Source organism: Mirounga angustirostris, unplaced genomic scaffold (genome assembly GCF_029215605.1).
Source record: "Mirounga angustirostris isolate CCGP_5_RB_7025 unplaced genomic scaffold, mMirAng1.0.hap1 SCAF_8, whole genome shotgun sequence".
NCBI lineage: Eukaryota > Metazoa > Chordata > Mammalia > Carnivora > Phocidae > Mirounga > Mirounga angustirostris.
Window position 1 is genome coordinate 124,347,337 of NW_026991716.1, and position 26,519 is coordinate 124,373,855.

At 39.6% G+C, this 26,519-nt stretch overlaps 1 protein-coding gene and 1 pseudogene across 25 annotated transcripts in view; both read right to left on the minus strand.

Moving 5' to 3' along the window:
• Positions 1–26,519, minus strand: part of PLAGL1 (PLAG1 like zinc finger 1) — a 187,546-nt gene that overhangs the window by 50,230 nt on the left and 110,797 nt on the right. For 10 of the 25 annotated variants that reach the window (XM_064596995.1, XM_064597004.1, XM_045865672.3 and 7 more), the window contains exon 1: positions 20,633–20,961. The exons of 6 other annotated variants lie outside the window; for them this stretch is intronic. The gene's annotated coding sequence lies outside the window, so the exon portion shown is untranslated. Of the gene's footprint in view, positions 1–19,757; positions 19,900–20,632; positions 20,962–26,519 lie in introns of those variants that run through there. 9 more of the 25 variants (XM_064597001.1, XM_064596999.1, XM_064597002.1 and 6 more) reach the window with 3 other exon arrangements.
• On the minus strand, positions 1,703–16,137 carry LOC123836693 (serine/threonine-protein phosphatase PGAM5, mitochondrial-like; annotated as a pseudogene).

Genomic DNA, 26,519 nt, shown 5'->3' on the forward strand with positions numbered 1-26,519 from the left:
GTTCAAAATAGTTTAAAATTTCTCTTGATATACTTTTTTGACCTTTTATAAAGTGTGTTGTTTAACCTCTGTATTTTGAAATTTCTTACTTGTCTTTACATTACTGATCTCCAAGTTAAATTCTACTGTGGCCTGAGAGCAAACAACATATGATCTTTATTTTTTTAAACTTGTGTTTTAAGGCCCAGAATGTCATCTATCTTGGTGAATGTTCCATGTGAGCTTGAGAAGAATATATATTCTATTGTTGTTGGATAAAGTAATCTGAAGATGTCAATTGCATCTAGTTGATTGATGGGATAATATGTTCAACTATGTCTTTATTGATTTTCTACCTACAGGGTCTATCCATTTTTGAGAGAGTATATAGTATCTTTCTAACCAGAAACCTCTAAGCTCTAAGAGCTTACCATGGCATAATCTAGGTATTTTATATATATTATCTCATTTAATCTTTGTAACAACCCTACAAGGGATGCACCATATTATCCCTTTTTGGCCCATGAGGAAACTCAGACACCAAACATTTTAGTAAGTTGCCCAGGATCACACAATTAGCAAATGACTGATCCTGACACCTGGGTCCAGGCTTTTAACATCTAGGCTATATGACCTCTCAAAGAAACCTAGGATGATGAAATCAAGTTATTTTGTGTTACCATTAATTTCTATGACAAACAGTGAAAATTTTCCAAGTCTTGGTAAGTAATAGTAATTACTCCTAAGTGCTAATGTCCCTTTTACTTATGGTTGCTAAACATAGTAACCTTGGCAGATACAGTATAAGCACAATACTTGAATGGTTATTCTGTGGTTCTTCATTCTGAAACATTCCACAAAACTGACTGAATTTTTTTCATGTTTCTTTGCATGTTACCACAGGTATAACATTTATGTTCATGTTCACTGTTTTCTTAACTTTTAAATTTTTAATAGAGACTATATCTGTACAACTAGGTTTGTAAATAACTACAGAGGAACATGCAAGAAATGCCTTTAATGAGCATAATCATGAGCACAAAGACAATGGCAGGTAGGCTCTACTTCACCAGAGTTTCTGGTTTTCAGGAACCTGGACTCTGACATGGGAAGGGAATGAAGACCTTCACTGGAAGGTAGGACCCATCATCAGAGAATATTATGAGCACTTTCCTTTAAACTTCATTTACCTACCAGGAAGATGATATAACTTATTAACCTACATTAAAGTTTTTAAAATCCTAGGATGTAAAAAACCAACAATGCCATTCTTAGTTCATGTAACAAAGTACCATAAACTTGATGGCTTAAATGATAAACATTTATTTCTCCCAGTTCTGGAGGCTGGAAGTCCAAGATCATGGTGCCAGCATGGATGGGTTCTGGGGAAAATTCTTCTCAGGGTTTTAGACTGCCAACTTCTCGCGTGGTGGAAAAAGAGCTGGCTAACTCTTTTCACATGGACACTGATTTCATTCATGAAGGCTCCACCCTCATGGTCTACTTAACCTCCCAGAGGCCCTACCTTCAAATATCATCACACTGGGGGTTAAGATTTCAACATATGTATTTAGGGGGACATATTCAGTCAATTGCAACGACCTTATACAGAGATGAAGATAATACAGTCATCTCTGAAAAACCTCTCTCTCTACAAAATTTCACACCTAAGGGAAAAAATAGGAATAGACTACTAAAAACCTATGCAATTTTGTAATCAGAGAGCTAGACAAATAAAAATGGTATCTTGCAGATAATTTGGACAGCCCAGGCAGGCATCTGTGTGACTGGAGAATGCCTCAGGGATATTAGCCATGCACAAAAACAGAGTGGAAAAGCTACTGCAGTAGAAATGGAGATGGAGGGTTCAGAGATGGGAGTCCCACAGCTAAGGAGAGTGACTTCACTCTTAACTCCATCAACTCCAACTCAGTTGAATTCTAAAGCCTTCCCACAACTCTGGAACACTTCTCTACTCCTGTTATTTCCTGCTTTCTCCCCGATCTTCCAGTTGGTGTCCTCACTCCCAACACTTGTACATACACCTATGTCTCTGTGAACATCCCCACGTTATACTCCACTAAGGGGAAAAAAAAAATTTAAAAAGCTATTGGATACAGCATTTCATCTCTTCAATGCTAACCCTACGAAATTCCTTTCCTAGCACCAACCAACCCCACTTCTCCAAAGTCTCCTCTACATTATCATGTTCTCCCTTTCTACTAGAAATACTTCTCCCCTACATACAACCACGATCTGTTATTTCCCAATCTTTAACAAACAAAACCTTCATTAACCTTGCAATGCCCTCCAGCTCCCACTACATTCCCAGACTACCTTTCTCAAACTTCTGAAAAAGATTGAAAATGTAGATAATCCCCATTTCCTCACCTATTCACTTTCCAACCCATTCCCCTGGTTCTTATCTCCACCACTCTATCAAAAGATCCTTATCAAGGTCATCAAAGCAATTCTTATTATCCTCATTTTAAAAATCAGGGCACTGAAGCTCAAGAGAGATTACTAGGTTGAGATAGTAAAGACATACCTTCCCTTAGAGATAAGCAAGAGCCCAGGGCTGCCCCAAAGCTTTCTTTTCAGGATATTAGACTAAGAACTTCATCTTCCAGGGACCCCACCTCTTTCTTCCCTTAGGTCATCTTCCCTGCATTAAATCTCAGACTTACTCCCCAAAATAACTCATTGTTTTTCATCATTTTTCATTGAGAAAGAATTTTGCTTGAGCTATATTTTCTGTAGACCACTTAGTGTATATTATTTTATTTAATTCAATATAGATGGTTTTATTCCCTTTGTACAAATAAGAAAACTTTGAAACAGAAAACTTTCCCAATATCAGACATTTTAAGTATCAGAGCCAGCATTTGACCTGATCACCTGGATTCTACAACCTAGGCTGCCTGCCTTCATGATGGTTAGATCTCACAGCTTCTCAGTTGTTCCTTTTACATGGTAACAAGGTAAGAACATCACTTAGAAGTGTAACACAATCCCAATACTTCCATAAGATCAGAAAACGTAGAGTTGATACAAATTTGCTATAAGCAAACATAAGAAACTAATTTATATATCATAATGGGACTTTGTAATGATAATTATAGTTGTCAAGACAGGACACTCAACTTCGGTGACTAGAGCATTTTCCCTCCCCAGCTCTATCTAGGAAGCTAAATTAGTAAGCATGAGGGATGATACAGATTTGTGTGCTCACCCATATCATATTCTTTTTTTAAGCACATAGACATTATACTTGCTCAGTATTGCTCTTAAACCTGGATAGGAGGGGTTCATAGCAAATCCTTCCCTCTAGAGTAAGAAGGTCAAGGGTCTAAGGGGACTACCCACCCATGTCCAGACTCCCCTCCTAGACCATGCTGCAGATTCCTGGAACCATAGGGTTCCTTGTCTAAAGAACTTCAAGCCTGCTAGTAGGGACTGTGTAGCCCTCTTTCCCAGACCTAGGTTTATGAAGACAGATTTGCCACTGTATATGCAGCTCTAGGTCCAAGAGGTAGCCAAGGGTGGCTATTTGCAAGGGGTGGACACAACTTAAATGTGTGCCCTCTGTGGTGCAGAACTGGGCCTGGAACATGAAGAGAAGGGAAGATGGGCCAGCTTTCCTACACTGCCATATTCTAGAGATGCAGAAACCTCAAGACTCCAAAAATTCCGCAAACATAGTTTTCCAGGTCATATAAGATAAATTTGCCCAAGAATGATAAATTAACTGTAAAATATATACTCTATTAGCTTAACTTATAACTTTTAGCTATTCAGATATATGATACAATTCCTTCTGTTCATATTTCTGCTTTAACTTCTTACAGCTAGGCACAGCCATGTGACTAACTAGACTAGTTCTAGGCTGCTAATAAATAATTACTGGTACAAGACCATTTAACATTCTCTTTCCCTTCCATGGCAATCAAGGTCAAGTATAACAGAAAGTATTCAAGATGGAGTGCATCCATAGGCCTGAGACTGAGTGTGTGGGGCAGTTTCCCAGAAATCCACAATGGATGTTTAGTGTGAGAAAAAATAAACTGTTCTTTCACTAAAGCCACTGGGGTTTGGGGATGGCTTGTCAGCACAGCATAACTTTAGCCCATCCTGACTACACAGAAATTGGTACCAGAAGTAGGATGCTTCTCTAGCAAAAACTAAAAATATATTTAGTGATCAGGAAGCAGCGAAGAAACAGATCTTAAGGGCTAGGATGATAGGTATTTTATACTGTGACAAAAAATTTGATAAATCATTTGTTTCTGGTACCTTAGAAGGCAGATTACCTACCTAATAAACTTGCAGCTCTAGAAGAGGTAAGAAAACAAAACATTTGAAATGTGCATTGGTTATTTTTGGCTGCATTTGGGAAGGTATTCAAGAAAGGGATGAGTGAAGAACGATCCAGTTTTCAATAAGAAGTGAAGAGGAACACAGAGATTCCAGACATTTCTGATTTGCAATGTTACCTGAACTAAACTTCTCAACTCCCATACTAATAGAGACATTAAATGAGGGTCATAGACCCAGGAAAACCCTTTTTTTAAAAAATTAAATTGCTTCAGGGCAAGGATAGATAACATAACTATTAAATCATTTTTTTTGGATAAGATGAGTTAAAAGATCAGATTAAGGGTACAGTTTTCCAATAGAAGCCAGTCAGTCCCCAAATAACTTTCTTTTGGTCTAGAAAGAACTATACAGGTAAGAAAGCAAATCAATGCAGCAGACCTGAGAACCAAGTCTCAAAACAAAGGGGAAAAAAAAAGAAAAAGAAAAAGAAAATGTGCTCACCAGCACAGAGAATTAATCAGAAACAAACAGAAATTAAATCTTCCAAGGGTGCCTGGGTGGCTCAGTCATTAAGCATCTGCCTTTGGCTCGGGTCATGGTCCCAGGGTCCTGGGATCGAGCCCCCCATTGGGCTCCTTGCTCAGCGGGAAGCCTGCTTCTCTCTCTCCCTCTCCCTGTGCTTGTGTTCCCTCTCTCACTGTCTCTGTCAAATAAAATCTTAAAAAAAAAAAAAAAATTAAATCTTCTAGATTTTGGAGGAATTGCACTGCCAAAGAGAACCAGTCTATCAGCTTAAGTCTAAAAATGACCCTTTGGCTCCTCCTATATGGAAGCAGTGGGAAGAAAGGGCTGCTCCGTTCCAAGTGGAGCAAATTTTCTACTCTCCATTTCATAAGGAACTAAGGAAAATAAAAGAACTCCCCAGAGGGAAGAACCAGAGCCTCTGAAAACAACAAACAAGAAGGTAGAATCAAGCCCCAGGCAAAAAACATTTTGTTCCCCCAAGGTGTCCCAATATCTGTCGTGAAGGATTTCAGAACTGCTATGGACCAGTGACTCCAGTGTGTCTCCTATGTTCCCCTTTTCTGGAAGGGATAGTTTTACTACATTTAACTGCCTTGTTTTATCATTATATGTTAGGTATATATAAGTGAGGTGTGTGCACACACACATGTACAGATGGAAAGCCATGTGAGGAACAGCAAGAAGGCGGCCATCTGCAAGCCAGGAAGAGAGGCCTCCTCAGAAACTGAATTTGCTGGCACTTGGACTTGGACTTCTAGTTCTCAGAATTGTGAGAAAATAAATTTCTGTTGTTTAAGCTACCCAAGCCGTGGTAATTCTGTTATGGCAGTCTAGACAGAATAATACAGATTTGGTACTGTGAATTGGAATGCTGAGTAACAATGTGGAAGTGGCTTTGGAACAGAGTAGAAGCTGGAAGGGTTTTGAGGTGCATTCTAGAAAAAACCAAGACAGCCTTGAAGAAATACAACGTTAAAGGGGATTGTGGTGAGAACTCAGATGTAAATGAAGAACATGCTCTTGGAAATAGAGGAAAGATGATCCTTCTTATAAAGTGGCAAAGAATGTGGCTGAATTGTATTGTAGTGTTTAGTGGAAGAGCTTGCAAATGATGAAATGTTAAGCTTGCAAGTGGATGTTTAGGTGAAGAGATTTCTAATCAAAATGTTGAGGGTGTAGCCTGGCTTCTCCTTATAAGACCTTCTCCCTCTTGCTTGAATAGAATGCAAGAAGAGAGAGATAAATTGAATCATTAAGAAAAAAAAGAGAGAGAGAACTTGAAGATTTGGAAAAATTCTCAGTCTGTCCATATTGCAAAAAATGAGAAAGCATGTCCTGGGTTTACCAAGGGTGTGGCTGGACAATGACTCCATGAGGAGATTACCCCTGGAGTTACTATTTAGCCAAATCAGCAGAAGCTAGGAACAGAAATGGGATTATACCAGCAGAGACTCTGACCGTTTGGACCAAACAGAACAGTCAGGATGAAATAAAGGAAGGCTTTGGACTTCTGAGATTGAATAGGACTAGACATAGAACTATTTGGTGCAAAGATGCTTTATTCCTCATGAAAAGGAAAGAATGACCCCAGGGCAATTCAGACATCCTCACTTCCACTCCCACTACAGCCCCAAAGGGCAAGGCTGTTTCCTCCTTGGTTTAAGAGGGTGGGGCTCCATCCTTGGTTTCAGTGGGTCAGGCTGTCCCCACCCAGTGCCTCAGGGGTGGGGCCATTGCCTAGGGCTATGGGGCCAGAGGGCAGATTGTGAAGCCAAAGAGGATTATTCTTGAGCTTTAAAATCAAATGGAGTTTGCCTTGCTAGATGTTGGCCTTGTTTGGGACCCACCAATCCCTTTCTTCTATCCTACTCTGTCCCACCACTGTATTTTGGAACCCCCTCATCTGTTCAGTTTCACAGGTTCACTGTGGGAGAGGAATTTTGCTTCAAGATGAATCTTACTTCAAGTCTCATCCATACCTGATTTAGATGATATTTTTAGGCTCCATACCCAATGTGAGGCTCAAACTCATGACCCTGAGATCAAGAGTCACATGCTCTACTGACTGAACCAGACAGGCACCCCAGATGATACTTAGATAAGGCTTTGGACTGTAGACTTATGAGTTGATACTAGAATGGGTGAAGACTCTTGGAGCTATTGGGATGGAATGAATGTATTTTGCATGCAAGAAGGACATGAATTTAGGGGGCTAGAGAGCAGAATGTCAGAGATCAAATGGTATCCCTCCAAAATTCTTATGCTGAAGCCCTAACCTTCAACATGATTATATTTGGTGACAGGGCCTTTAAAGAAGAGGCAACTAAGATTGAATGAGATAAGGGTGGGACTTGTGTCCTTACAAGAAGAGGAAGAGACATCAGAGACTATTCTCTCCCCACACATGCACAGAGGAGAGGACGGACACAGCAAGAAGGTGACTGTCTATAAGCCAGGAAAAGAAGTTTAGAAACAGACCCACACGGATGGAAACCAGATTTTCACCACTGCAACTCAAAGACAGAAAGGAAATTCTTTTCAAAAAAAAATGATTCTAGAACAACTGGATTTCTACAGTGGGGAAAAAAAAAAAGTAACCTAGATTCTTATTTCACATCATACAAAAAAGTATTGTGATAAATCCTAGAAGGGAACACAGACCTGTGAAATGAAAATGAAGCTCTTCATGATTGTGGAATGGGCAAAGATTTCTTAAACAGGACACAAACATGGTATTCAAAAAATTGATAAACTGGATTTAGGAAATTGTGTTTATCAAAAGACATCATTAAAAGTGAAAACAAGGGCACCTGGGTGGCTCAGTTGGTTGGGTGACTGCCTTCGGCTCGGGTTGTGATCCCGGAGTCCTGGGATCGAGTCCCGCATTGGGCTTCCTGCTCAGTGGGGAGGCCACTTCTCCCTCTGACCCTATCCCCTCTTGTGCTCTCTCTTTCTCAAATAAATAAAATAAAAAATCTTTAAAAAAAGTGAAATCAAAAAAGTCACAGGCTGAGAAGCTATTTGCAATACACACATCCAACAAAGGACTCTAATTTAAAATATAAAGAATTCCTACAAATCAATAAGATGACAAACAACCCAATAAAAATACACAAAAGACTTGAATAAGTACTGCATAAAATATATGAAAGAGTGCTCAACATTAATAATGAAGGAATGGAAAAGAAAACTATGAGCTACCAGCTAACATCCACCAGAGGGCTTAAAATGAAAAAGAATAGTAAGATCAAGTGCTGGTGAAAATGTGAACTACATCTCCCACTGCTGGTGGGAGGGTACTCTTACTCATTCACTGGTGGTTACCTGGCAGAATTTACTAAGATTAATACATGGCTACCCCGGGACTTTAAAATTCTAGTCTGACATACAAGTAAAATACTGCAAATGTCACTAAAAGATCTGTGTAGGACTATTCATAGGAGCTTTGGGTTGTGTGTGTGTGTGTGTGTGTGTGTGTTTTTATTTCAGTAAGGTAAAATTTTATTTTGGAAAAAGTTATTTCCAAGAGAAATGGATCAAAGTTATTTCCAAGAGAAATGGATCAAATATCCCAATTTGTTGCACTGATTGCAGAAAATGTTCACAACCACTTCACAGAAATTGTAGTTTCTCTTAACAGAATATTTAGGATGGACATGTCATGCCTAAATAGTTCAACCTGTAAGCATGAAGGATTAACAGAGAGACAAAGACGGAGCTGTGGAGTATTTTATTGAAACGTGGCACTCTCATGGCCCAGGCACCTCCCTCGCCTGCCAAGGTGCTGCTGGGAGCCGGGAAAGGCCAACGACATGGGTGAGCTCAGATCCAACAGCCTCAGAGGTACAGGACTCTGGACCGAGACACTGGTTACCAAAGCAAGAACCCAGTTGAGGAGAATCTTAAATATTTAAGTGATAAAAAAGGGTTTTAAGAAATGAAAAGTATGTATGACAAGAAGTAGGTTCTGAATAGAAGCGCTGGCAGCCCCTGCTCCTTGGAGGCCCTCCTGACTGATGGGCTTTGCTGATGAGCCTTGAGGGGCTCAGAGGCCAACTGTGGTCACAACCTAAGACCCTCACGTGGACTGGCCATGGTCCCTGCAGACGGCATCAGTGAGGTCTCCTCCTCGTACATAAGGCAGAAAACCATGAGAGAGAAATCAGTGACCTGCTCAAGACAATTCCCTTTTCCATCCTGGGCAGGAAGTACGGACTGAAAGGCCACATTTTAGATACTTCGGATATTTGTCCTTTTTCACTCTCCTCCTGGAAAAATGCAATGTAACCACAGCACAGCCTGTGGAGGGAAGACAGGGAAGGAGCTGTGTCTTCGGCAACACCCGCAGGAGCCAGGCTGGGGGCTGAGGAGAGCGGGTCCTTCAGGCAGCCTGGGGCTGGGAGATCTTGTCCAGAGACATGAACCCCATGTCCCCGAGGGTCCTTAGCACCACTCAGCCATCAGGCCAGACCAGCAGGGGGGTGATGCGGCCACTGTTGAGAGAGAGGCAGAGCCAGCCTTCGGGAGGGAACTGCCGCACCCTGCACATGATGTAGCGGATGACGTGGGCATGGCAAATGAAGGTCTCCCAACTGCCCTCCTGCCGCTTGGCATCTGCCCAGTGGATATAGTTCTGGATGGCGGCCTCGATCCAGGCTCCATCCTCATAAACACAGCCTCCAGCTTCTTGTGGGGCACGGGTGGGTCAGGCTCGATGAGGGTGCCTTCCCTTAGCAGGTCTGTGCTGACCTTGCAGATGCCTCGCAGGTGTTTGCTGCTGGTATCAGTGGTTTCTATTGCATAGCTCATGGAGGAATGGACAATTAACTAATCAGGTTCAGATTAGTTAAGACTACCTGTTCCACTGGACTATTTTATTAAATTTCCACCCCAAATTTGCAAGTCAGAACCCAGTTAGTTCAGCCTGCTCATGACCCAAGAGCTTCAGAGTGGGTCATTCTCCAGGGAGGCATCCACGTGGTTCTGGGAGTGCCTGATGAGAAAGATGCATCACCTGGCCTTGGCTTCATACGGGTCCAGCCTGCATGCCAGTTCCTCTTCTCCAGAGTCCAGGTTCCTCTTCTGTAGGTTGACCAGGGACTGTGGTTCTTGCCTGTCCCAGTTGGGGTCACAGATGCCTAACCCGTGGCACATGGCCCCCATCCACGCTGCCGCCCTGAGCGGGCGCAGCTCTGTGTCCCCACCCACACAGGGCTTCCCCAACACCACTGCCAAGAAGAGCACGGGGGCCGGGGGCTGAGCCCCTTGCCAGGGCACAGGCCACCAGCTGCCACGCCTGTCGGAATGCCATGACCACCTGACCTGCGCCAGCCATTCACCCATAGCAGCTTTATTTGTAATAGCCCAAATTAGAAAGAACCCAAACATCTGTTAACAGAGTGGATAAACTGTGGTATGTTGATACAATGGAATACTACAGAAAAAAGAATGAGAAAAAGTATATACACGTGCATTAATATGGATGAATTTCAAAAAACTATGCTGAAAGAAGTCAGACAAAGGAACACATATTATTTGGCTACCCTTAAAGTCCAACAATAGACACAACTAATCTGTAGGGATGGACTCTAGCGGAGATACTCGCTGGGAGGTGCATGAAAATTTTCTCTTTCTGGATGGATGGAATTGTCTTTCTTGATCTAGTGGCTATACAGATGTACATATATAAAAATTCATCAAGCTATATATTTAAGATTGGCACATTTTATATGTTTTTTCCCCACGTATTCTATACCTCAGTAGAAAAAGTACTTCATAAAAGATACGCAGACTATTTTTACCTTATCAGTTGTTTAGTAAAGGTTATTAGGTAAAAGCAAAATTATCTACTTAAAAACAAAGACCAAGCAAACTCTGCTTATGTCTGTTTCACTGACCCCAAGATAAGTCAAAATTAGACTATTCAAACCTTATCCATTAGTATGGCAAATCTGAAAAAGAGTAGGAGTACATCAGTCAGTCCACAGCAGTTAAGCTTGTTACTCAAGACTCCACGTAGCATACTGGCAATGTATGTGAAGCAATTTTAATGGTGTGTTTTACCATAAATACACCTATTTAATAATTTTAACTATTTATTTTTAGTACCAAGGCAGTATGGCATAAAAGAAATAGCAAGAGCTTTTGAATCAGACAAACCAGTTTTGCCACTTACTAACTATACAGTATTGGGCAAGTTTCTTAATCTCTTTGATACTGAGTTTCTTCACAATTTAAAGCAGAGACAATAATACTTACTTTGCAAAATTGTAGCACAATTATAGTAGGTATTTAAGAGCGGTAGCTATTTAGCAATAGCTCTTTGTATGCAAAGTATCACGGTAGGTACTGGAACCCTACCTCTAAGAACCTGACCAACTGGAAATGACATTTAGATATAAAGATTGGTGATGAAAGGTAAGAATTTAACAAGGGCTATAGATTACAAATTATAGGGTTCCTATCCAGCTAGGAGGATTGTGGAGTGACTATTCTCTGAACAAAGCCTGGAAAAGTTTTGGAAAACCCACTTAAGGCAGAGAAAACGGCATGAATTAAAGTTTAGCCCCAAAAACAGTGCAGTGACTTCAGGTTCAGATTTGTTAAGACTAACTGTGCCACTGGACTAATTCTAAGAGTAAGACTACAAGGCTAGTAGAACAAGCTGGGACTAGATAGAAAAGGACCAGTCAGGACTAAGAAGTCAAGGACCTGTTTTCTCAAGTCCTGGGATATCACCGAGGGGTTCTTTTCAGGAACTGACTCCAGTGATCACTCTACACAAAAGCAGGGAAGGAAAATCTCAATACAGGTAAATATAGGATAATAAGGGCCTAACCCAACATGCTGAATGAAAAAAGAAAAAACCAGGAAAAATATTAGAGTTCAATTTTATCAACTTTAAAAAAATGAACAGACATGGAGTTTCCCTGATTATTCAAGTGGGCCTGCCTTCAACTTTTTTAAAATGACTGACCAGTTCATAAGCTCCTCAAGAGCAAAGAAGTATCCAAAAGCAGCAAAACATATTGCCAGGCACATCAAAAGCACTCAGTATATACTGCTGGCAAACGAATCCTTTTAAATATTCCAAATACTGAAACCTCTACAATAATATAATGTTCATGGTGGAACATGCAGAAAAGCTAAATTCATTTTTTCCTTTCTATTGATTTTTTTTTTTTTTTACAATACATGCCAAGTTTTGGATTTGCTCAAATTCAATATTTTAAAAGATTCATTTGCAAGAGCTATCTTACCAAAAGACTCAGATACAAATCACTCTAGAAAGTTGGGAATATTGCCACTTCAGTTGCTAAGCTCTGTGTAATTTTTTTTTTTTTTTAGGAATCTATCAGTATGTTTTTTGCTATAGCAAAAAAACCCCAAAACCAAAAAACACCATTGTATGACTCATGATATTACACGAAAAAAAATTAGGAAGTTAAATTCATATCATATGAATATATGTAAGGTTCACTCAAGAGTACATAATAATTTATATAACTATTAAAATAATTAAAATGAGAAAACCTACTACATTAAGAAATAAAGAAAAAAATGAGTGCTTCCTAGGGGCTAAGCACAATGCTTAGCCCTTTCTGTGTATTAGCTCATTTAATCCTCTCAACAACCTTCCATGGTAGACACTTGTTATCTACATTTTATAGATGAGAAAATCCAAATATAGAGAATTGTCCAAGATTACACTGTATGGCAAGGAAGAGGCAGAATTAGGAATTGAACCCAGGCAGTCTGGCTCCAGAGTCAGAATTCCAGGTAATAAATGTAAAAAGAATGAAGGAAATGGAAAATCACCATTGGAATACCACAATAATAATTGTTGCAGGCAAGATCAGTTGAATGTTAAAATTAGTGGGCTAAACTTTGAGAAATAGGACATTTGTACAACCTCAAAACATCTCCCTCAGAATATTTATTAATTACCCATGGTAGTTTTAACATAAATCCACAAATAATTTGATACCTTTTCCCTTTCCTCCCTTTGAATGTGGACTTCTAACAAAATAGAGTACAAGGAAAAAGTAGTAATATGTTACAATGGAGAAACTGGGCAGACACCGTCTAAACTACATGATTACGGTTAACATGTTGGTGGGGATATCCTGTGCCCCCAGATATGATGCAATGGAAAGAGCACAACATTCCCGTGGTATTCATCTCCCAAAGTCCATAACCTCAGTCTAATTGTGAGAATACATCGGACAAACCCAAAATGAGGGACACTGTACAAAAAAAGTGGCCATGTCTAAAAGACAAACTTTTCCACAGATTGGAGTAGACTAGAAAGCCATGACAACTAAATGCAATATGGACTACGGATTAGATTATGGAATAGAAAAAGGACACTAGTGGAAAAACTGGGGAAATCTGAATGAAGTCTGTCATTTAGTTAATAGTATTGTGCCAAGGTTTCTTAACTTTATTAATGTAGCATGGCTATGTTAGATGTTAACATTAGAGGCAGCTGGGTGAAGGGTGTATAGCAACACTCTATACTATCTTTACAAATCTTTGGTAATTCAAATATCATTTTATAATTAAAATTTTTTAAAAATTCAATATCCATTTGTGAAAACAAATGTCAATAAGCCAGGAATAGAAGTCTCCTCAATCTGGTAAAGGGCATCTATAAAAAAATACAATAAACATCATTCTTAATAGTGAAATACTGAGGTATCCTCTTTTAAGGTCAGGAGAAGGCAAAGATGTCTATTTTAATGCTTCTGTTAAATACTGTTCTGGTGTTCCCAACCAGTGCAATAAGGCAGGAAAAAGAAAAAAGGAATAGAGATTAGAAAGGCAAAGTTAAACTTTTTTTTTTTCAGATGATATTGTGCATTTTGGAAATCTCCAACAATCTACAAACTACCAGAACTAAAAAATGAATTTAGTGAAATCACAGAATACAAGCTCAATATACAAAAGTCAATTGTACTTCTATATATTAGCAAGATGGTTGGAAACAAAACTGAAAAAAAGGTACCATTTACAATAGCATCAAAAACTCAAATGCCTAGAAATAATTTTAATAATGCAGAAGTCCCCTATACTAAAAAACGGAACAATGGTGAGAGTAACTGAAGAACTTATATGACGAAGAGACACACCATGTTCATAAATTGGAAGATTCTCTTAAGATCTCCATTCTCCTAATATTGTTCTGTAGAGACAATGCAATCCCAGTCAAAAGTCTGGTAGACTTTTTAAATAGATGTTGACAAGCTGATTCCAAAATTTATATGGAAATGGACAGCACTTAAATAGCCAAAACAATCCTTAAAAATAAAAAAATTGAAGGGCTTACACTACCATATGTCAAGACTTACTATAAACTACAATAAAGTATGATATTGATAGAAGAATTGATAAGTAGTCTAAGTGGAACAGAATGGAGTCCAGAAACAGACCCAAATGTATGATCATTCATTTTCAACAAAGGGACCGCTGCAATTCAATGGAAAAAGAAAGGGCTTTTCAATAAATATGTGGAGCAGCTGAATGTCCATATGGAAAATCTTGACAACCCCCATCTCATACCACACACAAAAATCAACTAGAGATAAATCAAACACCCAAATGTGAGGACTAAACTATAGTTTCTGGAGGAAATCATAGGCAAATGTATTTAGGACCTTCAGGATAGGCAAAAATGAGGGTGGCAAGAAAATCTGTGCGCAGAGTGCAAAAAAGCACTCTCCACCCCCACCCATAACACTAATAGATTAGACTTCACAAGAGTAAGTCTGCTCATCCAACGGCAACAGTAGGAGAATAAATACGCAAACTTTAGATAGGTAGAAAATTATCTGCAAACATGTACCTGATAAAGATTTCCTATCCAGAATATACAAGGAACTAAAATCATTAACAGAAGATAACCTGCTAAAAAAGTAGGCAAAAGATTTGAACAGCACTTCACAAAAGAAATCTGAATGGTCAAAAAAGATATAAAAAGATATTCAACATTATTAATATTCACAGGAGTGCAATCAACTTACCCTAAGACCATCAATTTAGCTCCTTGGTATATATCCATAAAACAGGAGTATATGTTTGCCAATGGCAATTTCAAGAACATTTGCAGAAACTGTATTAATAATGACCCAAACCAGAAAACAACTCAAATCAACAAGAGAATGGACAAATGAATTGTGGTCCACCCACATAATACAATACCACAGAAGAGGGTCACCAAACTTTTTCTTTGGCCCTATAAAGGGCCAAAGAGTAAACAGCTTAGGCTTTGTAGGTTATAGTCTCTGTTTTAACTACTCAACCCTATTGGACATGTTTATGTCCAATGAAGTTTTATATACTAAAATATGTTGTGGGCTAGCATTGGCCCACAGGTCACAGTTTACCACCCCTTGCTATAAAGCAAACAAAAAACTACTTACAGGGCGCCTGGGTGGCTCAGTTGGTTAAGCGACTGCCTTCGGCTCAGGTCATGATCCTGGAGTCCCGGGATCAAGTCCCGCATCGGGCTCCCTGCTCGGCAGGGAGCCTGCTTCTCCCTCTGACCTTCCCCCCTCTCATGTGCTCTCTGTCTCTCTCATTCTCTCTCTCAAATAAATAAATGAAATCTTTAAAAAAAAAAAAAAAACTACTTACACTTGCAACTTGGATGAATCTCAAAAATATCCGGTGAACAAAAGGAAACCAGTGCGTGCGTGCACATGCACACACACACGCGCACACACACTATATGATTCCATTTATATGAAGTTCAAGAACATTTGAAAATAATTCAGAGAAGTCAGGACAGTAGTTGACTGGGGGAGAGGAGTGACTGCACTGAGTAGAAGAGACAGGAGGGAATTTTTAAAGGGACAAAAATGTATTCTATCTTTTATCTGGGTGGTGATCACACAGACATACATCTATGTAAATTTCATTAAGCCATATATTTTTGTGCTTTTATTGTACATAAGTTATAGCTCATTTTGGAGAAAACAAAACTGGATAAAAACCAGAATCCAGACCTGAAGAAATTATCTAGAATTCAACATGAACAAAACATATATAAAAGCTAGAGTAAGAGAAATGGGTAGACTGAGCAAGTCTAACAGAAGTCTCTTCAGAGTTTTTGAAGGAAAGAATAGCAACAACAACAAAAAAAAAATGGAGGGAAAGCTACACAGAAAGAAAAAAGATGAAACTTTTGAGAATTGGTGAAACACCAACCTTGGAGACAGGGAACAATAAATCCAGGATAAATGAAACGTCCACACCTTGACACACTGTCATAAAACTGAGAACACAAGAGAAAAGATCTTAAAGATTTTTTTTTTTTTTATTTGAGAGAGAGAATGAGAGACAGAGAGCACGAGAGGGGAGAGGGTCAGAGGGAGAAGCAGACCCCCCCGCTGAGCAGGGAGCCCGACATGGGACTCGATCCCGGGACTCCAGGATCATGACCTGAGCCGAAGGCAGTCGCTTAACCAACTGAGCCACCCAGGCGCCCAAGAGAAAAGATCTTAAAAGCAGGCAGAGAAAAAAAAAGACAGATTAACAACAAATGAGTTATTTGAGCTAACTGTAACACGGGAAGCAGAAGTCAATGAAATGAGACCTCCAAAGGACTGAGAAAGAAAACGCCAGGCTGGAATTATGTGCCAAACAAAACTATCATACAAATGAGTAAAATAAAGACATTTTCAGATAAAGTTTGCCATCAACATTCCTTAATAAACAAGCTTCTAAAATATACTTGACAAAGGAAAAAAGATCTAAGATGCAAGAAGAAATGACAAACAAAAGTTCCATAAAAAGAAAAAAATGATGTTGAATTTATAGGAGAAAAAAACAATCAAGGTGTAATTAAAACTCTAGATAAAAAAACATTCAATTAACTGGTGTCAAAGCAACCTAGGTTTCTTGAATTATTTGCAAGTAGAATTAATAAACTTTAGATTAAGTTGTACATGAGAATTTTAAAGAAAACTACTAAAAGAAATAAAACAATTTTCATACTAGTTAAGACGAAAGAAAATGGAATAAGAAAAAATCCAAAAGCTGGCAAAGAGAAAACACACACACACACACCAGAATAAAAACAACCATAAAACAGAATGTTAACTTTAATCTTAAATATATCATTAATTATATTTTACGTAATTGGACTGAGAGCCCCATTAAAAGACAAAGATTGTCAGAGTAGAACAGAAAAAAACAATCAGGTTTCATCTATGCGAAAGGGATATTCTAAACAAATGCTAAAAGGTGTGACTAGAGTATTCTAAAACAAAACGGAGTTTAAGGTACTAGGTATTTGAGCGGGGATAGAACATCACTGTAGAATGACAAAAAGTTCACTTTACAGAGAAAATGAGCAATTCCACCCTTGTATATACTGAACTTTCAACTTTTATAAAGCAAAGAGACAGAATTACAAGAAGAAATGAGAAAATTCCTTATTTTATTGTGATCTTTTTGTTACACCTTTCAGTAATTGATAGCTCAAAAATTGATAGCTCAAACAAACCAAAAAATTAGTAAGATTAAAAAGATTTGAACACCACAATTCTTGTGCTTAAGACGTGTGTGCGCACGCATGTGTGTGTGTGTGTGTGTATTTATGTTTTTATACCTACCTTGCCCCAAAAAGTCCGTGAGTACATATTCTTCTCAATCATTCAAGGCGCAGTTGAAAAACTAACCATGAGGCCACAAAGCAATTCTCAAATTTCAAAGAATCGGTAGCATAGAGCCCTCACTTGCTGACTACAGTGCAAGTTAGAAATCAATAACAAAAGGATAACTCACAAAACCTTCCACATATGGAACTAGAAAATACTTCTAAAATCTAATGGGGAAGGAATAAAAATCATAATGAAAAAATTTTTAATTCTTAGAACTGAAAAAAATATATGGCATAGAAAGCAACACTAAATAAAAATCCGTAGTATTTGCGGAGACAAATCTAAGACCAGAGTAAAGAGCCCAGAAATGAGCCCCAGCATATCTGGGAATATGTATAGGACAGAGGTAGGCACTGCAAATCACTGGGACGGGGCTAACTGCCACTCCACATGGGAAAAAGAAAACGAGGTCTTCTTAATCTCCCAACGTAAATTAAAAAATAGCTATCTATACATACAAAAGTCAGGCAAATGAAAGAACTACATGTATAAAAAACGGAAACTTTAAAACTTTGAAAAATTTTCAAAACACATTTCCCTCATAGTAGGGAAGAATATCTTGAGTCACGAAAGCACAAAGAAAAGATTGTCTGCAGTTTACATAACCAACAAAGGATTTGTACCTTGAATAATGTTTTCCAACAGAAATTGCTGCAATGATGGAAGTGTGTTGTTATACAATATAGCACAGTAGAATATAAAATAATGGAGTATAATATAATAGCCACTAGTCATATGTGGCTACTGAGCACTTGGAATGTGGCCCAGAGCGACCGAGGAATTGAAACTGTTGAAGTAAATAAGACAGCATGTTAACATTTAAAAATCCTTCGTGAAGGTCCATGAAGGTCCGTTATGTTTTTATGTACTTTTAGTATTTACATTTTTCATAAAAGCACTCTATTCTAGCTTATATTACTATATAAACTATAATTTCACTTTCGTAAAAAATGCGTTAACAGTCGCTTTTCAGAAAGCAAACACACCAAATGTCCACAATATTATCTGTGAATGACTTTTCTTCTATTTTAAAAAATTAAGATATAAAAACATATAAAGGATTTAATGAACACAGATGTATCCACCCCAGAATTTATGAAATAAAACATTACGGATATTGTGTAAATTCCCTAGGTACCTTTCCTGATCACAACTTTTCTCTTTTTAAAGAAAAGCTGGCAAATATGAATAGACTAGAGTCCTGGCTTCAGGCTTCTTCATTTCACAACACCCATATTTTAATAGGTTTGGGGGGAAACTTAATATAAAGACATTACATGTATCATTTAACAAAGAGTTATAGAGCAAACACTCATGTAACCATTGCCCAGGTCAGGAGATAAAGCATGTCCAGCATCCCAAAAGTCCTCAGTATGTCAATCGCAACCCCCTCCCTTCACCCCCTAGGAGAAGATCAACAGCTTGACTTTTAGGGTATCAATTTATTCACAATTTCTCTTTACTACTTTTAATGCCTATATATGCATCTCTAAACGACATCTTTATTTCACCAGGTTCTGAATTTCTCATAGAATACTGAATGATATCAGCTTCAACAACTTGGGTTTTTTTGTTTGGTTTTTTGGGGTTTTTTTTTTTTTTTTGGCTCAACATTACTGAGACACATTTACGTTGAAACACAAAACTACTTCATTCACCACTGTTCTGGGTAGTTTCCATTTTATGAATATAATTTACCTTTCCCCTTCAGACAGACATGAAGGTTGCTTCCAGCTTTGGGGTATTACAAATAACACTGCAGTAAACCTTCTTGTACACGTCTGCTTGTGTATATGTATGAAAATTTATCTAGGGCAGTGGCTTTCAAACTTTTTTGACCATGACTCATACTAAGGAATGACGTTTTACATCATGACACACATCTGTGTATAAAACCGAGAGAAAAAAAAAAGGTTTCATGAAGCAAATAACCAATGACCTGAGACATATTCTGTTATTTTCTATCCTCTGCTAATTCGTGTTTTACAAATTCTGATGATTATCCACTTAGCTGATTTCACGACTCACTAAAATGGGCTTCAAACTTTGAAAAACATCGCTCTGGAGGATAAATATACCTAGGAGTAGAACTGCTAGGACGTGGAACATGGACATCAGACACGGGCAACTTTTCTGGATCCTTAACTTTTAAATAAATGTTCTTATCTGAGTGCATATAAATTTACCACTCTATAATTTTAGAGCTAAAACTGTGAAACATCAGATCGTTTTATCTTTTCCTTCGGTCATAAAACAGTACTAATCACTTACCATGTGCTATGTATCCAGTGGACTCCGAGCGAGACTGATGGGTTAATACAGGGGGGTGGGGAGGACATAAGGGACCCGGACCTCAGTGAGGCCCCAGAAAGCTCACAGGAGGGGCCTCTCCGATCCTGCCTGGGGAGGGAGGGGTTAGGGAAGGATTCCTGGAAGAAGGAGGACCTAAGCTGAGTGCTTCTATTTTTAATTTTATTGGTTTCCTAAAACATAAAAGTAACACATTTGTTGGGGGGGGGGGGGGAGTCGAAATTACAGCAGTATATTTATTAAGAAGTAAAAATCCCCACCTCCGATCTTAAAGTTTGATGCCGAGACTAAACAACCAAAGTTGCATTATCAGTTATTCTAATCTAGGAAATTTTTAGGAGCCCACATTTTAAAATAGTTTTAAGGGTACATCTGACACAGTCCATCATATTAAGGCATAAAAAAATCATATTTTCCATAATGAATGTAAATGCAAACATTTCACGTTTAGTCACATTATTACTTTTAAGAGACTTTTTTTTTTTGGCCTTTTGGCAAGGTTAAGAATGCCAGTTTTCAAAAATCGAGTCTATTTACTGCATACCAGATACACGCAAATGCCTCAAAAAGTGGCATTAGAACCGACCCGCTGAAAGGCTGTTTTGTTCAAGTCAACTTGGCTTGGCCGGTGACAATCTGTCGGAGTTTCGCACTTCGTCCCGAGGAGCCCCGGACCCCGTCACGTACGCGGCGCGGCGGCGCCCGCACACCCTCCCCGGCGCGGCACGGAGCCCAGGACGGTCCTCGCTGCGCGGCAACGCCGCCGCCCCGCCGCCCCCAGGCCCGCAGCGGGCCCCCCCGCCACCGAGCCGGGCCACGAGCGCCCAACCACCTACCCTGCGGGGTCAAGAGCCCCCCGGAACTCAGGCGAGGCAGCTCGGGCGCGCCGCCTCCGCGGCCATGACGGCGACCCGGGGAAGCACCCCGCGCGCCAAGGCCCGCGGTCCGCCGGGCTGGGAGGAGAGCCGCCCCGTCCGGCCGGCCGTCCGTCCGCCAGGAGAGTGAGGCCAGAATACGCCCCAGACGTGTCTAAATCGAGGCTCGGGGCGGTACCGACGGGCTGAATGACAAATGGCAGATGCCGTGGGCTTTGCCGCCCTCGGCAGCCGCGAGGATGGCTGCGCCGAGGAGGCCGCGCACAGGCGGAGCCCGGGAGCCGGAACGGCGCGTCCGCGAGGAGGGCGCTGGGGCCCCTGGCGGGGGCGTCACGTGGCAGGAGGAGGCCCCGCTGGGGAGCCAGGGGGTCGGCGGCCTGGGCGGAGGAAGAGGACAGGCGCCCAGACGCCTGGCCGATTGAGTCATCCGTGAGGGCTAAGCCAAGGTCGTCCAGGTGCAGAGCTGGCGCAGGTAGACCCGAACCCGCCCGAAGCCCCGGACGGTATCGAAGACTGTTCACTTAAGTCACCACCAGGATGAACCGCCCTGAGCCAAATCATAAATGAGAAACACGACAGATGCTAGCAGAACGCTGCAATAAGCCAAATTCGCTCACCTCCTATTCGTGCAGCGTTGAAATAATGGCAGCCTAACTGTGATCGCTAATTGTGAGCCAGGCACAGTTACACTTCGCAGGTAAATTTACCCTGGGAGAAATACTTACTCCCGTCTTTCAGATGAAGATACGAAGGCACAGAAAGATGAGACGGAAATAATTTTATACTTAAGGAGTCATGCTATGTATGCTTAAGTAATTTAAAATTTTTCAGTGTTATTTTAAGAAAAAGAAACTGAAGCAAATCTCCAGCGGTTGCTTTCTTCCCTACGTGATATATATTCCTAAAAGAGGCCTATAAACGTTAAGTAAAATGAAAGGCATGAAGAATTCACTACATATTTCAGAGAGTCTCATAGCTCCGAAATACGAGGTTAATAGCATCTTACAATTCCACCCACCTTCACTGCAATCTTCCAATTTCCACTGCTTACATTACTTCTGGCTTACTAGCACTTAGAACATTTACAAGTGCTCTCCCACCTTATTCTCCCAGATGTTCAGTCTTGATTCTGTATTTAAATGAATTCAGTATTCATCATAACTTATTCATTCCTAAATTCTTTATTTTTATTTAATGGCCTGTTCTCTTTTTCAAGTAATTTTCTTAAGGAGGGCTCAGTGAGCACCTTCATGTTTTATCTGCTTTTTAGCTCTACACATAAATAAAAACTGAACAGGGTAGATATTTTGGATTCACACCTTTCTTCAAAACCTAACAGAACAAAAAGGCAATTGCTTTCATTGATTTTTGACATCAGATTTTGTGGAGAGATCTGAATCCTGGGTGTCTTCCCTGGGAGGGGATTTGATTTTTCTACTTGAATGCCTGATGAATTTTTTTTTATCATTAAAACTCTTTAGAGCCTCATCTGGGCCATGTCTCTGTCAATTATTCGATGTCAGTTCCCCCCCCCCCCACCATATAGTATGATCTTTCAGTTTATGGATTCCGTTCTCCTTTTCTTAGTGTAGAATCCCGTTCATATTATACATCCGAGTAAGTTTATCTTTCATCGATTGGGTTTTTTTACTTCAGAGTCACCAGTCTCCTTATACTTGATTTCTGTCCTTCCATAGCCACCTTCTTGAGATTTGTACTCACTCGGATTCTCTCAAAATATTCCATTCATTTTTCTAGTTTACTGAATTTTAAAATCATGTTGTTTTGAACCTCAATTTTCTTAGCTATGCAATTTCCTTTTTCATCACATTCTCGTCTTATATTGTCCTTGAGCTGTTTTGAGTAATCCGTATTTTTTTTTCTTTTTCCTGTAGCATAAAACACATACAAGGAATACAAATTTCTGTTCACTGGTTGTTTACTTCTTGTTTTTTTTTTGTCTGTCTTCTACATGCTGTTTTCCTTGCTTCCCACTCCCATGTTATATAGCATGTTTGCATAACAGCTATGTCATATCTTTTATCTTGTTTATCCTTAAAAGTTAATACCAGACCTTATATTTGCACTAATATCCTGCGAGTGAATTCCTGGTACACTTTCCTCTTCAGCTGAGAAGTGTCCGTCTTCCCTATCCTGAGCTTCAGTTTCAGAGCTGAGTGTTGTTGCTATCTACTTTTTCTGTGACCTGAGGGTTTTAGGATGAGGGGAGGGGTGATGGGGGATTGTGGAACTCAGCTTGCAACAGAGTGTACAGCTTGCTGGGGGAAGTCAGACATCACTTCTGAAATTCCTTTAAATCCTCAGCAGCCCTCCTTCAAGCCAGCCAAGGAGTATCCTGTACCTGTGAACTTCGTTCGGTTCATTTGCCCGGTTTAACACAGTACCCCAAAAGGTGACAAACTTTCCTGCTTCTGGCAAAATCCAACAGTGGCACATAAAGATTCCTTGATGTTTTACAGGGATGCCACTGATTTCTTTCCCAATTGGAGGACATTTGTGAAAATTCTCAAAATTTGGTCTGATCATCTTTTTCCTCAGTAGGTCTTGCAGGGGGGTAGAAGGTTGTAGATACACAATAAATTAACAGAATCTCTGGCATCTTTGCTTTGCCATCTCTTCTCACAGTTTACACTATAAGGTTTTACAGCACTTCTTTTTTTGGTTATAGCAGGTGAGCTGTTTTAATTTGTGTGGTTTAGGGGTTTTAGATTTTTTTAGTGTTTCTTTGTGCCATATTTATCCACAAGTCAGTTGATCAGAGTGTCTCTCTCATTGGTAATGAATTATATGAAAGTTCTTTATTTATCTTTAAGTCATTCCCACAAAATTCTTTGAAGAACTATACGTTGACTTGGTAACGGTAATACCCTCCTTTTCCCTAAGCCTTCCCTCAATGACACGTGCCTTTGCATTATGATGTGCCCCAACAAAGGATCTAGGGCAGAGATAGCAAACTCAAATCTCTATGAAGTTTAAAACAATGAGGAATAGGATTGTAGTAGAGTGAAAAGAACATTCTTTGTGTAAGGGGCAGATGCTGTACAGCTCAGGCCAATCACTACCATGTTAGAATTCAGGGCACTGTTGCCAAATCTGAATAATTCAAGATAAGCACGATATTTCATGTTTTAATATAAAATTTCCCAATTTGGAAACAGTACAAAGGCCAAATGAAGTATCTCTCGGGGCGCCTGAGTGGCTCAGTCGGTTAAGCATCTGCCTTCGGCTCAGGTCATGATCCTAGAGTCCCAGGATCGAGCCCTGCGTCAGGCTCCCTGCTCAGCAAGGGAGCCTGCTTCTCCCTCTGCCTCTGCCTGCCACTCCCCCTGCTTGTGTTCTCTCTCCATCAAATAAATAAATAAAATTTTAAGAAAAAAAAACAAAAAAGAAAGAAAGAAAAGTATTTCTCAAGGCCAAACTGGACCCAAGGGTTATGAGTGTGGTCCCAGTTATACAGAACCACCCATGATCTCTGTTTTATTCTTCTAAGCATTTTGAGATACAGGTTTATTCTACAGACTCTTCAATGACTTCTTAGAATGTCTTTAGCAAATATAAAGCAAGAAGATTCATGCTGACATATTTACAATTTGATACAACATGTCAGGACCCAGCACATTCAGGAACAGATGCTACCAGGGGTAACAGTTATGATGGGGCTAAAATCAATACCATGTGAGCAGAGTGTTTATATAGATTATGACAACATTAACAAAATAGCAAGAAAGAAAATATTTTCAACAGATGCAGAAAAGGCATTTGACAAAATCCAACACCCATTCTTGCAAGAAAAAAAAAAAAAAACAGGAAAGAAAAGAAACTTCTTCAGCCTGATAATGGACATATTTGTTTCCTATAGCTGCTGCAATAAATTACCACAAGTTTGTGGCTAAAACAAGAAATGTATTCTCTCACAGTCCTGCAGGCCAGAAGTCCAAAATCAAGGTGTCAGCGGGGCTTCACTCCCTCTAGTGGCTCTAGAGGAGAATCCTTCCTTGCCTCTTCCAGGGTTTGGAGACTGTTGGCATTCTCTGGTTTCCTTGGCTTCCTTGGCTTCTGGCCACATCACTCCAACCTCTGCCTCTGCTGTCACATTGCCCTCCTCTCTAAGTGTGGTATGTTTCCACTTCTGTGTGTCTATCGTACTGAATACTTGCCATTGGATTTAGGATGCACCTGAATTACTTGACATAATCTCATCACAAGATTCTTAATTTAATTACATCTTCACAACCCCCCCCCCCCTTTTTTTTTTCCAAATGAAGTAACATTCTCAGTCTGGGGGATTAGGACATGGGCCTGTCTTTTGGGGAGGCACCTTTCAACTGTCTAAAATGGGCAAAATCCCAGTCAGCTTTGCTGTGGAAATTGACAAACTGAATCTAAACTTCATATGGAAATGCAAAGAATCTAAAATAGCAAAAAGGGAAAAGAGGAACAAAGTTGGAAGAATTACACCACCTGATTTTAAGGTCTATAAAGCTACAATAATCAAATCAGAATGGTATTGGCATGAACAGTATATGGAGTCCAGAAAAAGACCCACACATATAATCTATTGATTTTGGACAGAGGTACAACATAATTTCAGTGGAAAAAGATAAATGATGTGAGAACTGTTATCTGTATGGAGAAAAAAAAACCTTACACTTACACTTCACATCATATACAAAAGTCAAATTAGAGCACAGATCTAAATAAAAAACAAGAACTATAAAACTTTTAGAACTGCCCTGTCCAATAAAGTAGCCACCAGCCATACTACTGAGCACTTAAAATGTGACTAGTCCAAACTGAAGTGTGGTATAAACAAACTATAGTCTAGCTTTTGAAGACTTAGGATAAAAAAAGAATGTGAAATATCTCAGTATTTTTATATTGATTAGCTGTTGAAGTAATATTTTGGACATATTGGTTTAAATAGAACATATGACTGAAATTAACTTCAACTGTGTTCTTTTCTACTTCTTTAATGTGGCTACTTAAAACATATATGTGGCTCACATAATAGTTTTGTTTGACGGCACTGTTCTAGAAGAAAACCTGGGAATAGCAAAGACTACTAGGGTAGGACACAAAAAGCAACAACCACGAAAGAATAAATTCTTTTTTTTTAATTTTTTTTAAAGATTTTATTTATTTATCTGAGACAGAGAGAATGAGAGAGAGAGAGCACATGAGAGGGGGGAGGGTCAGAGGGAGAAGCAGACTCCCTGCCGAGCAGGGAGCCCGATGCGAGACTCGATCCAAAGACTCCAGGATCATGACCTGAGCCAAAGGCAGTCGCTTAACCAACTGAGCCACCCAGGTGCCCCGAAAGAAGAAATTCTTAACTGGATTTTACCAAAAATAAAATCTGTTTTTCAAAAGAAAACACTAAGGAATTGAAAAGCCAAGCCACATACTGTGATGAAAATATTCCTAATACATATATCTGACCTAGGACTTGTATCAGAATATTTAAAGAATGCATACAACTCAATAATACAATAAACAATGCCATAAAAATGGGCAAAGACTTGAAAAGATACATCACCAAAGAAGGTATTTGAATGACCAATAACTACATGAATGATTCTTGATGTCATTTCCCCAATGACTAGTACAAATTAAAATCACAATGAAATACCACTACCTACCTGCTGGAATGGCTAAAATTTAAAAGACTGACAATACCAAGTGTTCTCAACGATATGGGAAATCTAGAACTCTCATACATTGATGGTGGGAATATAAAAGAGTACAGCCACTCTGAAAAATTGTTTAAAAGTTTCTTATAGGGGCGCCTGTGTGGCTCAGTCGTTAAGCATCTGCCTTCAGCTCAGGT